Source organism: Phaethon aethereus, assembly GCF_964289735.1.
Source record: "Phaethon aethereus genome assembly, chromosome: 2".
Lineage (NCBI taxonomy): Eukaryota > Metazoa > Chordata > Aves > Phaethontiformes > Phaethontidae > Phaethon > Phaethon aethereus.
This window is the reverse complement of record NC_138582.1, coordinates 51,617,120-51,630,089: the sequence shown is the minus strand read 5'-3', so window position 1 is coordinate 51,630,089 and position 12,970 is coordinate 51,617,120.

Below are 12,970 nucleotides of genomic sequence, written 5' to 3'. Positions count from 1 at the left end.
TGCATGGGGTTGTTCTGACTGAAGTGCGGAACCCGGCACTTGGCCTTCTTGAACCTCACACAGTTGACCTCATTCCATCGATCCAGCCTTTCCAACCTTCTGTAGAGCCTTCCTACCCTTAAAGCAGATCAACATTCCTGCCCAACTTGGTGTCATCTGCAAACTTACTGAGGGAGCACTTGATCCTCTCGTCCAGATCACTGATAAAGATATTAAACAGAACTGGCCGCAATACTGTCCCCAAGGAACACCACTTGTAACTGGTGGCCAACTGGATTTAAATGCATTTACCACAACTCTTTGGACCTGGCCATCCAGCCAGTTTTTTACCCAAAGTATATACCTGTCCAAGCCATAAACAGCCAGGTTTTGAGTGGATAGAAGTTCCTAAAAGGAAACAGGACTTCAAGGCACATTTTTTTTTTAAACTATCAAAACACACCCTAAAGACAATTTACTCCACCATCACAGTCACTACAATTATCTTTGTATCAGGAGTTTTCATGCTGCTTACAATTAGTTTAATGTATTCAAATTTAATTTATATGAAACTGTATTCTGCTTTTATGTGCTGCCTAAGTTTTAAGATTAAACAAGGGTAACATTAGTTTTAATTAAGACTACCTATTTTAGCACAGGTTAGACTAAATATATCAAACCCACCCAAAATCTGACGCTATTCTGTTACCTTATAAGATTTTTAAAGGCTTTTAAGCTTGAATAAGTAGTTTAATTTATTTAACATAGCAATTTGTAACCCACAGATGAAAAAATGATAGTGGCATTAAAAAAACCTGTGTCTACAAGTCTTCTAGTAGAACTTGAAAAATGGTCACACAACAGTGACAAATTTGCTCCTTTGGTATTAAAAAGCAACGGTCATGGATAACACTCTCTAGCATCCTGGCAAAGAGGAAATACCTGCAAATATTCTTTAATCAAGACGAATGCTCTCTCGTGGCTGTGAAGGAAAAGCCAACAAGCAATTACTTTCAACCTAAATATTTTCAAAAGAAATCAGCTATATCCACACAGAGGTTCAGCATCTCTAGTTAAGCTGTAAGTCTTTCTTTGCTTCCAGGCCTAGGAAGCATGCCCCACAGGGCAATAGCTTGACCATCTTGCTGGATAGGATGCTTGCTACAGGGAAACTAATGCAGCCTAAAAACCAGCTGTCTCCATCTCACCTATGCTGAACTCGGTTCTTTCTTTAGCCCAACCTCTCCCCCCATCTCTTTTGGGATTATATACTCCAATGTCCCCTCCATTTAAACTCAAGCCTGCACTAAACTCAGTGGCCCACGCATCCCAAAATTTCAAGTTCTGAGTACTGGAGAGAGTTTACTACATATTGTTCTTATCCATCATGGAGAAACAGTTAATCCGGCAGACAAAAACACTACATGCCTTAGATGACAACGCAGAGCTCTTTGCAGCAAACACTTAGCAACTTGACAAGTTTATAATCATTAATTATATATATATATATATATGAGGCCAAATTGTTTAATTCCATTGCCAAATTTAAGAGTTTCAGGAATCCACATTCCACTGATGTAAAAGCCTTGCATTTTTCCCCATTTGTGTTTTGGGTCCAGTTCAAAGAGGCACATTCCTGTACAGGGCCAATACAAGCGATTGAAATAGTACAGCCACACAAAAAGGGGGAAGAATGCATCCTCTGCTTTTGGTGTGATTCCTCATTTCAGTACATTGTCCACCTTTCTCTTCCTGGTAAGGAAGAGGAGATGAGAGGCACCTCCTGCACTCAAGTACCATTCCTGGCTTCTTCCTATTCCAGACCACACTAAACCAATGGCATCTGGTCACAGTATGTTTGGCTAACTTCAGATTTCCTTACCACTATTACCCTCACCATCACCTAGTTCTGAAATCAAAAACATATCTAAGCAAAACATTAGATTGTCTTAAACTATTTAGACACCTTTCTTTTTAATTGTCCTCTACCTTTCTTCCTTCACCTGAAAAAAAAAAAAGAGATGATCTAGATGATTGGTTAGCCAGCAGAACACTGATGAAAAAACAGATGCTCTTTATAATGGTCAAAGCATTCATATTACTGTGGGTTACCACAAATTCCCACCCACTCAGCATCTCCTTAGACACAACTGAATTAATGAAAGCAAAATGAGAAAAAGGACACAGGAAGCTACTGCAACCCCATACATGGGTTTGTGGGTTTTTTTTCTTCCTTCCTTCCACCAAAGGAGCAATACATTTTCTGATGCCTCCACTGGTGTATCATGGCAAGAAAATTTTGCCCCGAGGAATGTCCTGCTGGACACTGGCCCAGGCTACTTTCAGCTCAGTCAGTTGAAGGAGACAAGGATCCTCTCAATTCAACACCCACCCCTCCGCCCTCACTTCTCACCTGTTAGCTGGTGCCTTACTTCACACGTAGGCAGTCCTCCAGGATCGCCTTCCCACTGTCCATATCTCAGCTTTCTGGCTTCACAACAACTAGTGCAAGGCACAGCTCTAGCTCCTAAAAATACTTGCACAGTTCCTCATATCAAGCAGTGCTACTCTTTGTTCTGGTTTATTCCAGTGCTTGCTAGGAATAAACATACAACATTTGCCATTTTCTCCCTGCAGGAAGTTATGCTGACTGTTATGGTTGGGTGAAGTCAAAGTCCTTACAGAAATTTGAATTAAGTGCATAACCCAATCAAGATAAACAAACTCAGTGCTGCTGAGAAAGTTTGTAGAAATAAATAAATAAACAAAAAAATTAAAACCAAACCAAAATCCCCATAATGTAGCCCTTTCTGCCCATAGGAATCTACTTGGGGGATCGGGGTGGGGGGAACAGTTAACAATCTGGCAGGCCTCACTACAGGGGCTGAGTACAGAGAAGGCAGTGCGGTGATGACTTTCTCTCTCACCCCATAACAGTATTTCAGCACCTGGTGCCAGAGGGAGATACCCAGCACCCAAGGCAACTGGTGCAGCAATCCTGCTGACACCTCAGCAACTCCTTCACCTGAAGAGCTGCTTATAAGAAGGTTGTTTCAAAGTGTAACTGAAGACAACATCTGGCCTGCACAACTTTTATTGCTGGCAATAACAGAAGATTACTGCCTACCAACCTTGCAAATCAAATTAAGATAATTTTGCTACAGAGTTCCATAAGAGAAAAATAATTAAATATTTTGTATGAAATACATAGGGATTTCTTTCCAAGGAAGAGAGCTGTTTAAACAAAGTGAGCATCCATCACTCATCCACTGAGAGTCCTAAAACAATAAAGCCTCTTTAAAAAATAAAGCTTAAAATTTAAAATTCCAAAAGCAATCAGGAAATTCCAAACATCAACATCACCAAAGTAACTTCCTACCCAGCCAAGCTGCACATATTTAACATTTTTCTACCTCATTCTCCCTTGTTACACAGCAGACCACAATGTTGTTATAGCAATTATGTTTTGTAATTAATGCACTTTATAGCATACAACATGTAATAGAAAATTAATAACATGGCAAAGAAAATATGGCTTGCATTTGATTTGGCCATTTTAATCTATTAAAGCCACTAGTTCCTCATTATCCTTTTAATGTATTTCCAAAGAAAAACTCCCTCTTAATGAAGCAATGGATGTAAACAAGACTCGTTTTAGAAAAGAAACATCTATTGGTTTCTGATGCCATTAAATCTTTCCACAGGAGTTGTACCAAGTGACTGAAAGCAGTCTCTAGCACTTACACTGCTTCTGAGATCCTGCACAAATACAACCACTTGGTCCTGCTCCTCCACCATAAATCCTACTGAACTTCAGACTATATTAGTTTAATCCACACAGCAACCCTCAGCTTCTTGTAGGTTAGTTTAAAGGTACAGTTCTAATAATTATTCTTCATAAAGAAACAAACAAAAGCTATGCTTGTGTTAACAAGAGATAAATGCAGAGTTGTCCTACCCATGAGTATGCAGGTTAACACATCACAAGTTTTCCTTGTCTAAAGAGGACAGAGGAGACACTCCAGTCATGCAGAAAACGATGGGTTTGGAACTTTACCAGTTTACCAGAATATTCAGTACCAAGGGTTTCATTCTACAGCAGCAGGACATCTCACTTCAAAGAGGAAGATGCATTATTATTCTTTATACCAGCTCCCAGTCAGGATCAGGGGAACCTACTGCACTTCAGCAGACAAAGACAAGTTTAGCATGTTTAGCTCTTACCTGCCTGCAGCACTGCTTGAAGTCAGCGAGCAGTCCCATGGAAGTCACCTGGATTTTGGGAAGTTAACCAGAAACAGGGCTCACGAGACAGCAACTGGATGGCTCTCACTCTTCTGGCAGGGTTGGAGGCAGACTTCTTTCCCTCCTCTTAGGATGGGGTAGATTAGAGAAAGGACTGTGTCAAAGCAAGACTTTCCCTTTTTTAAGTTAGCGAAATTACGTGATCTTCTTTACTGACTGCAGCGAAGCGAAGTGTTATCAGCATGCCAAGCAGACTTGCAGCCTGACCCACTCACTCAACTCTACAGCTTGAAAACGCGCAGGCAATACTAGCCATTTTTTGATTTTGAGACGCCCCAAATTCCCGCTATGTGACAAGGGGGGAGTGGGGGGTGGGTGTGGAGTCAGCAGAAAAGTTAGTCTTTCTGGAGAGCCCTGCCGCGCACGGTGCCGCAGCGGGGGCTCAGCATTCCCCCCCAACTTCTGGGGGACGCTCCGGAGCCCTGGGCTCCCAAAACAAGCCGCAGCCCCCCGGAGCGGAGGCGACCCTCGGCAGCCGGTCCCGGGGGTGGGAGCCCCTTGCCACGGCCGCGCCCGGAGAGCCACGGGCACACGAAGCGGGCGGGCGCTCGCCTCGGGGCGCCCAGCGAAAACATACCACGGGCGGCCGCCGCCTCCCCCCGCTGCCTGCGGGGCCCTGCGCCCGGGCAGCCGCTGCCTGCGGGGCCGGGGAAGAAACCCCGCAGCAAACCCGCCCACTCGCCCCCGCGGCCCTCCCCGCCCCCGCGGCAGCCCCTCACCTGCTCGTCGCTCCCGAGAGACGCCTCTGCGGCGGCGCCGGCACCTAAACTTTCACCGCAAAACTTTGGGGCCGGGCGGACGGGCTGGGGAGGGGCCCCCCGCCTTAACGGGGCACCCCCCGGTGCCGGGCGGGTGGGTCCCCGTGGGGCGGCCGGTAAATACACCGTTTGCTCGCCCGCCTGTCCCGCGGCGTCTGCAAAGCCCGTGTCATTGCGCGGAGAGCTGCTCTCCGTTCCTGCCTCCGAGTGCCCCTGAGATTAAGCGCTTTGCTAACAGGTTTTGTTTGCTGTTACATATCCAGAGGTAGGCTCTCCCTATGCGAGCAAATAAATGTATCTAAGCTGCCAGGTAGAGGCAAGTCATGGCTGGAATTTGCTACTAAAACAGGTTGCATAAAAACTTTATTGGCGTCTATGGGAAACGGGATGACAGAGAAAAATATTTAATTAGTGCTTATTAGCGCTTCGTTTGTGCCTTGCAAACATTATCAGCTTATTGTGACAACAGACCAGCCGTGTAGATAAATGAGGTTATCTCGCTTTATTGGGCACATCGCTTTGCTTACATTTCTTCAAGGAAGTCCTTGAAAAAATAGCTTTAGCTCTTGCTAAGGTGGGGTGTGCACAGAGGAGTTCTGGATTTCCAGACCCATGCTCAAACCACTTCTATCCAGCCCGCTCCCCTTTCGGCGTTTCACGCGGCGCCGAGTCCCCAGAATTACCCCAGTACTTCCTTTTGAAACGCTCCCTGAGTCACTGCCCTATCGCTCACCTATGGCATACGCCCTTTCTTGGAATAACAGTAATGTAACGCTTCACGTTTTTACGTCTTTTACCCTAACAGGTCTCAAATGACCTCATGCACTGTTACAGCCAGCGCACGGGGCTCACTGCTCCAACCAGCGAGGCACAACCGCCTTTGGGGTGAGCTGAACATGGCCAACCCGCTCGAGAGGGTGGTTCAGAGCAGCCAGCAGAGAGCTGTGTGCTGCTCTGATTTCCAGGGGGGGTTAACTAAGCAGAGCGTAATTGCCCCAACCAGAGCTTAAACATTGGGGATAACGCATGTTCGTTGAAAATGGCAGCCAGGACCTGTGTGCAGGAGTGTTCCCTATGGATTTCCAATCCAAGCGCTAAGCCATCCTGCTCCTGCTTCGTTTGGGTTGTGTGAGTACATACAGCTTCACCGTGGTGCTATAAATTTTCTCTCTTTTATCTCACTTAAGGTTCTATCCAGTCACAGTTCATTATAAGAGGCTAACAGCTCAGAGCAGACCTAGGGGAACAAAGATTTTTCATTCTTTTCCTTTAAAGCAAACCATGGATCCACTTCTCATGGAGTGATCCACTACTCATGGTGAGTAGACTATCCTTCACACTTCCAGCTTGTCTGGCTCCCTAGTAGAAACAAAGGGGGAGGAAAGAGGCAAGGAAATAGGTTTAATTGCCAGTTGTTTGCTATTTCAGAAGAGTTGAGTATGTTTTCTGTTTTAGACAACCTGGCAGGCATGTGGTACTATGATAACCATATGCCCTAACAAAAAATGCAACCTGAAATTTGAATTACAGATCTATTAATCCATGAAGGCCAGCAAGATTTTAGAGAAAAACAACATGCTTACTGAATTTTAGTTTCCTGAGGTAATATACTCAGAAGATTGTAATGAAGGTCACTGAAGCTTCTAATAAGGATATACAGATTAACCTTCTGAGTGTTGTAGATTTAATTTCACTCAATAAGTACATGCTGCAAACATATTTCTTCAGATTGATCTACTCAAGCTGTACCCATCAACTGATTAAAGTTATATATAACACTGAAAAGATCAGATGTCTTGATTTTTTTTTTCAGCTAAAGGAATAAATTAATTGCTTTGGGATAAAGCCAAATCTTGTTTTACAACTTAAAAACCCTGCACATTTAGCTTATATAATACTTGTTCCACCACAGGTTTTTCCAGTGCAGAGGGCATATTCCAGCTATAGATTTAAGAATCTTTACAAGATTAAAAATTCAACATGCAGGTGAAATTGGACACTGGATTCGGAAGCTCATCAGCTACGTAAATGTAACCAAGCACCTTCTGAAACCTGACATGTAGCAAAACCTAAATGAATTACGAAAAGGTGGCGGCAGTCTGTCTGCGTCAGCGGGCTTGGTTCGGAGCCAGCGCCTGCATCAGAAACCCTATTCTTGGCAGGTTTCTGCATGTTTCTTATGTCTCCTGGTAGACAAGCAGCTCAACGGTTAAAGTAGCAGTCATCTTCTGACGGCAGTGAGGCAGCGGCTGATGGTGTTGCCTCCTCGCAGTAACAGGAGTAGTCAGTGCAGCTAGAGAAGAAAGATAACAGATCATGAGTTGAAACTGAAACCTGCCAAAAATTACAGGTCAATTAACTGAAATAAACCCACCTTTACTCTACAGTAAGACCAGTTTAGGCTTTTTAAGCACATTTTCTGTATTTTCAGCTCGGCTTAGCGGTGACAGCCACGGAGAGAAATTTGTTGTGGAGGGTAGGTCACAGTTACCCATGCTTGCAACTGGTTCTCTGTGGGCTGCCGATGCACACTGCATAAGCCTCCTAAATCTCCCGTGGGCGCTCGGACTGTTCCTCCACAAGAGGTGGGACAGAAACCACATGCGCCATTGCTGTGAGCTATTAGGAAACCCCTCGCTCTTGCTGAACTTTCCACGTGGCCCAGTTTTCCACTTGACATTTTTCAAAGTTTTCAGCAAAGCTGGCTCAGCCACCTACACAGATATGCAAGTTTCAAGGAGTCAGAAGTCAGGATTCTTATGTTTAAAGAAAAATTCAATACAAAACCCATGACTCAAGTAGCAGTGTGGCAAAACTGTGCCTCTTTGGCCTGATCCTTTCCCGAAAGGGAAGGATTAGACCTTCAGAGGGTTTTTAAGATTAGGCAAATTCATTCCAAATGCCATTATCATTTACTGCAGTGAATTTTGGAATGGGCCACACTGGCACAGTTTCAATGCTGTGTGTTGTATATCAATATAAAATCAATTAGACAAACCTTTAGTGATTAAAAACATTTTATCATTATGAAGGTGTATTTTCCTCTAGGGCATAAACCATTCAGCAAGTAGTTCCATTTTATTTCCTTGAGCTTTTTTAATTTTCAGCTAATTAGCTAGAAATACACCACCTACAACATGCTCCTCTTCTCAGTTACGAGGCTAAAATTTGCCTCAACTAAGCATTGCTATGGGGCATTTGCTTGCTTCTTTAAAAAAACTGCTAGCAACTTCATTTGCTCAGTAACTGGCATGCTGGGCTAATATCAAAGCCTTTCTAAGCAAGTTGTGTGCTCATTCAAAAATATTAGGCAATTCAAAGCGTCTGTTGTTCTTCAAAGTTTCATTTTTAAGAAGTCTCTAAAAACAAATGCAAGCTGACTTAAACACTTCAATGAATTAAATGTGAAGCTATTTTATCGTAATGGGCTGCTGTCACAAAAGACGGCCAAAAGAAAACAGTAGCTGCAATATTTTTTTCTGAAGGTTAGTGCGTTACCTTACTCCAATTCTAAAATGTTCTTCAAATGGCAGCCACTACCCTGTCAAGGGCTGCAGTCTGGAAAATGCCTCAGGATATCTTGACAATTGATTTTCTGAAAAAGTGAATTCATTCTGTATTTAAAAGTCTGGTGAGGGCTTCTTGTCACAGGTGTAAATGGGAAGGTTAAGAATAGCTCCCCTTCTCTTACTCCCTCTGCCCTAGCACTGGGTGAGCAGGTTGTATGTACGTTCTCATGCTATTACAGGATACATCTACATGTTAGATTGAAGTATATCCAGTTTTGCAGATCCCATGCATGGAAGTTTTCAAGACAAGACTGGATAAAGCCCTGAGCAACCCGGCTTGACCCCATGGCTGACCCAGTTGTGTGCTGGAAGTGGGACCGCAGGCTTCCTGTGGTCCTATCCTATGTGAGTTATGCTATGCTGTCTTCCTGGATAGCACATCTAAAAATCAGAAGGTCACGCTTTCACCTGAAATGTCTTGTCTCACTCCAAAAACGAGATTTGAAGACTGCTACCCTGCTACAGAATCACAGACCTCAAATGAGTGAACAAGGTTCTTAACTAGCATTAGAAAGCTTTCGGTTGAAATGTGGTTTGTAAAACAATGAGGAAGTTCCTTTGAAAGCCTTCATCGCTTCCATGAGAAAATTCCAACAAAAGGCTGTTTTTCCAGGTCTTTTGAACCGTGTTTGTAAAAACTATGTAACATTGTAATTTCTAGTTTGCCTAGTTCTAGAGAAGAGGAAAAATTTATCTTTGTTCTGCCAAATACTGCTTGATTATGGTACCTCCTGGAAAAGAATAGCCTATTATATTAGAGTGCCTAACTAGGAGACAGTTTCTTTGGTGTTTCAGTTATCGGTATCATGGTGTTCACACAAAATTAGTTGTGAATTCCTTAACTGTTTGATTTAAATGCTTTTAAGGCATTCATAAAGATCTTGAAGGATATGTTCTTCATGCTTGTCTTTCAGTTTTGACTGAAGAGACATTAGCAAAACATCTCCATCCTTACTGTGGAGTCTGTATTTCTCAGCTATGTCTGACTGCTCTTAGGCATTACACAGACTGAAAAAAAACCTCACCAAAACCCCTCTTAGAGCAATTTTACTGTGTTTTACATGACTACTAAATGTCAGAGAAGTAAAATCTGAATATTGTGCTTTGGTCTCTACACATCCCCTGAATGTGAGACAAAATTCTCTTACTCCCAACAGCACTCTTGATAGTAGAAGGTTCTGCACTGATTCAACATCTGTTGACAAGCTGTCTGTATAAATCGACACAGAAACGAACCGATACATGAAACTAAGTGTGCCTCCAAAGTGATTCACAATCTGTTGAAACAAGATGCCATACCATTAAGTATATAGTTCCAGTGTTATGGTTCCTCTTCCATCCTAAAATACCTGGAATAAAAAGCAGAAATATGGTGACATGACAGTCTGGCAGCTGCCCTGAAGCACAGATAAAGAAGTATTGAATGAAATAAAACAGTATATAGTTCTCTTAGCCAGTGTCAGCATTGTACTACATGTTGAATGTTTGCATTGCTTACTAGTACCAATGGACATATTTTAAACCATTCTGACAGCGTGGATTCAAACATTGAGCAAATTATGACATTATAGTATTCATATGTGCCAGAAAAAAAGTTACTGAAAAATTCTAGGGCAAATGAGAGTGGAAACTGGCATAAAGACTAGGCAGACTGACAACTAAACACTGCGTAGTAGGAAGGAGACAGAAAGAGAACTACAGATTTATTTTTTTTTAAATCTAGTGTGAGCATTAGTCCCAAATATTTGGTCACTGTGTATTCACAAGTGGCCAAGTGTCAATGCTGTCCTATGACTTTGCACCTCTGCGAGGTATAGAATATATAAAGTATAGGATATTTGACCTTGTTTTCCATACACTGTACCTGTAATAGGTATTATAATATAATAGGTATTATATAATATATTGTAATAGGTATTATATAATACCTGTGCCTATTACAGGTTCATATATATATCTCCAGGTATATTCTATACTGGATGTAGGGTGCATGCTGCTTAGCCTAAGATTTGGAAGCAATTTCATAGCTCATCACATACTTCCCTTCAGGTAGAAGTTGAGATACATACAAAACAAAAGATAGCTTTTGAGGGGCATAACTAAGAGGGTCCTATTATTGCCTGTTTTCTGCCAAAAATATTCTCACAGCTGGGTTTTTAGATGAAGATATTACACTGAGACAACAGTGATTGCTCTGATGTGCCATCTTCTTTCAGCTACAAACTTTTAGTCTAATTACTATGCTAATGTAGCTAGATCTGTTGGCAGTATTTGATGGAGTTGACCATAATGTGCTGTTTTACATGAGATCTAGAAGGGTGGATAAAGCTGTACATCTCATTCTCTTATCCTTCCCTCCTCCTAGCCAGATCATTGTTTGGAATTATGTGTGCTCCTGGTTCTGGGAACATTCTCACATATTAAAAGATCTTACTTAAGAGAGATTCGGGAATCAGCAGCATGCATGGGCAATTAAACTCTGTAGCTTCATAACAGCATAATTGAGCTTTCCAAACACTAAAGTGCATAACTTTACAAACTAAAAGGAAGGATAGCCTGCGAAAACTAAATATGCCTCTAACATTGGACTGTTCAAAGAGGAGGAGGTCTGGAAGAACTGTTTCAGCTCAGGCTGGGAACCAGGCTTAGAGCTATTCTGGAAACAGGGGTGATGGCAGAAAGTTCTCTAGCCGAGGGGATTTCCCTCCTGTCACATACCCACAGCCATTTTTCCTGCCTTCAGGCTCTGCTACTGCAAAATGCTGTAGAAGAAAGTGCAAGTGAATACCATGATGAAGCCCCAGGATCATAAAATCCTAACACATCTCACAGGTTTCCTGCTAATTTCCCTTGGCTCAGCTCAGCTCAACTGTATATAAACCATGCTCTCCAGGATTTGGCTTACTTTCTCTCTAGTAATTAGGTTTCCCAGGAAGGTTTTTCTTTATTTTTAGGAAACTTTTCCTCATAACCAATCTAGTTTTCGCTCATTGATTTCATGCCCTTTTATTCTTGTTTTTTACCCAAAAGACACAGAATAGCTCACTATCTGCTTTGTGGTAACCTGTGACATGGTAAATCATTCCTTCCTATTAAGGAAACCGCAACCCAGAGCAGATTGTTTCCGTAATAGGAGCGATCACCCTTTACCCTATGTTTGAAATCTGCAATGAATTTATCTCACTGATGAATTCAGTGTAAGCCACCTTCTTTCTGTCTCTGTCTCATTGTAACCTGCCGAAGGTTTTCTCAAGGGTGCTTTAAATGACCCGTTCTCCTGGCCAGGACTTTCTTTAGGTTTGTGACTAATGAACTCACCTTTTCCAGGTGGTATCATAATTTTCCATATCTCCATCTTTGGAATGAAGTTTAAGAATACTTGATAAGTAATGTGGGACAGATTATGAACTTCAGCAAATGCCCTCGTGCAGTGCTTTCATTGCTAGAGACTTGTTATTCTACATCTGGAGAGGGGAATATATCTACCACCCCATCCATGAGAGAATCTGAAATAATTTTAGGGTGCATTTTTATGTAGGAAAACATCTATGTGTGCAATTTAGCACTTGCTAACAACCAATGCAACTGTAGCACATTCTCAAGTGCCTTTCCTAGCACACACCTGATCTGGGCTTCACAAAGGGAATTGTTATTTATACTTATTTTTAAGGATTTTTTTTTTCTATATGTGTGATTTGGAATTTAATCAAATTTTGGAAATGGAAAAGCTTAAATGTTTTCGTTGTTTTGTAATTTTGGGGATTATCTTAATTATTATGGGAAAACAGCTAAAGAATAAACAAAGCAGCCTGTAATTCTTTTGTTTGCTTTACAACCAAATGCTCTACTTCATAATTCCTCCTTTAAAGCTAAATGCTTAGGTACAAAATATATTGTTTAGGAAAGCTTTACAGTCATCATTACAAATATTTGACAGTACTTGTAGAACTAAAGCACAGACAAACCTGTTCAATTTATTGTTTGTAAACTGCAAAGTGTTTGGCCAGTAGAGATCGAAGGTTTTTTATCTGAATGTTAAACAGGAGAAGAAACTGCAAGAAATGTGTGCCCTGTACACACTTAGCATCCTTAACCTAACATTTGTGGGTTGTCATCAACCACATTTTCCAACTGCAGCTGTCTTAAACTATTTTTTGATCATATATGGTAAGGTCAACACATGTTTAAGTCTACACGCATACATGATGTCATATACTCTTTTGATTATAAATATATACTTTGTTCCTTGTTTCAAATTTGCAGGTCATCTAAAAAGAGTTGAGCTTACGAAACCAACTGAAACTTCCAGCAGTGAATTAAAGTAACAGGAATTTTTGTTTATTTTCCTTAATCTCTTTC